General features: G+C 37.1%; 1 non-coding gene across 1 annotated transcript; it reads left to right on the top strand.

Moving 5' to 3' along the window:
• The first annotated feature begins 426 nt into the window (after positions 1-426).
• Positions 427-534, top strand: LOC132647777 (U6 spliceosomal RNA). The gene has a single exon (XR_009586121.1). It is a non-coding gene; the product is annotated as a U6 spliceosomal RNA (small nuclear RNA).
• The last annotated feature ends 1,155 nt before the right edge of the window (positions 535-1,689 follow it).

The following is a 1,689-nucleotide window of genomic DNA, read 5'->3' as shown; positions in this document are numbered from 1 at the left end:
AGGGTGAGGGATGTCTGGCAAACATGCAAATGACAGAAAGAATGTACGGGATTATAAAACAAGCCGGAATGAGAATGAGGTGTACAGATTTTGAGAGCTTTGAGGCATGTTTTCAGCCAGCTTCAGAGGCAGCAGCATTGACCTTGGAACTGAGTATCAACTTTTGGAGAGGTATTTCTAATGGATGGGAACCACACAGAAGACTCTTGATTCCATCTTTCTTGTAATAGACCACTCATGGATAAAAGACACTGCTGTGTCCCGAATGGCTCATCTTTCAAGGTTCTGCCTGGGTACAGCTGGCAAAGAGTTCCTCGGTGCTCATGGGCTGCCTCTTCACTTCATTTGCAGTCTACTGCTGAGCAAAAATTGTGAAATTTTGTGAGTGTCAGTGTGTAAATTATTGTCTTGAGAAGCTAGATCCGTGTGCTCGCTTTGACAACACATATACTAAAATTGGAATGATGCAGAGAAAATTAGCATGGCCTCTGTGTAAGGAGAAGCCAGAGTCTCATTCAGAAAGTCCTTACCTATGTTTGTGTCTTGAAGTGCATTCTTTTTCCTTTAGAGATTTCAAGGCTTCTGGGTTTACATTAAGCTGTCTGATGAATTTGAAGTTGATTTTTTTCTGCTTGTGAAAAAAAAAAAAAAAAAAAAAAAGATCAAGTTTCATTCTTCCACAGACAAAATCCAGTTTTCTAAAACCATTTGCTAAGAAACCTGTCTTTTTCTCCAGTGAGTGTTTTTGCACTTTTTTCCCCTCTCAGAAATCAGGTAGCTTTCACTGTATGTGTTTGTTATTGGATCTTCTATTCTGGTTCATTGATTTACGCATTCGTGCCAGACATATTCTGTTCTTGTTATTGTGGATGGCCTCAACCAGAACTGACCATGGCACTGAACAGAGAATTTCCAAAAGAAAAAAAAAAAAACAAAACTTAAATGGCCCATAAACATTTTGAAAAGTGTTCAAGATGCCCCCCCTTGAGGAAAATGTAAAACAGAACTGCTGTGAGAGTCCATCTCTCTTCATCCTGAACAGCTGTTTTTCCTAGAAAAGCAGTGAAGAATGACTTTAGCAAAGTAGGCTAGCCCTATTCACTATTGGTGGAAGTGAAAATTAGTACAACCTCGTGGAAACTGGGGAGATTTCTTCTAAAACTCAAGCTAGAACTACCCTCTGACCCAGCTGCACCTGGGTTGGTAGCTTCCTCTCTTTTTGCATTCATGCGGCTGCACTTTTTAAAAATTCTATAATAGTCTTTCTATTTTGACATTATTTCTTTGTCTGTCTCACATATCAGAAAAAAGAAAAATAAACAAACAAACCACCACAATGGTGTTCCCAAATGTGACATCACTTTGAATGATGGGGTTTATCTCCATCTATTTTATTTCATAGAATAGACTTTATTATATCACCATCAGGAAAGTTAGTAAGGTGCTAGATAAGTTAATTTCCGGGGTGACACTTTCTATATTTTATACAGATACATTGTATTCTATTAATACCATAATTATTATTTGTCAGCAGTTATAAGAACTAAGTTTAAAAAGATAGGTTCATTTGCCACTTCATTTTCTACTTTCTTGATTTACAGTCATATTTATGATTGATTTCACGTTTTTTGTGGTTCCAAAAATAATGGGAGGTTATTAAAGAACATAAAACAGGTAAATTCACTTGAG

This window comes from Meriones unguiculatus, chromosome 14, assembly GCF_030254825.1.
Source record: "Meriones unguiculatus strain TT.TT164.6M chromosome 14, Bangor_MerUng_6.1, whole genome shotgun sequence".
Classification (NCBI taxonomy): Eukaryota; Metazoa; Chordata; class Mammalia; order Rodentia; family Muridae; genus Meriones; species Meriones unguiculatus.
This window is presented reverse-complemented; position numbering and strand designations above follow the sequence as displayed.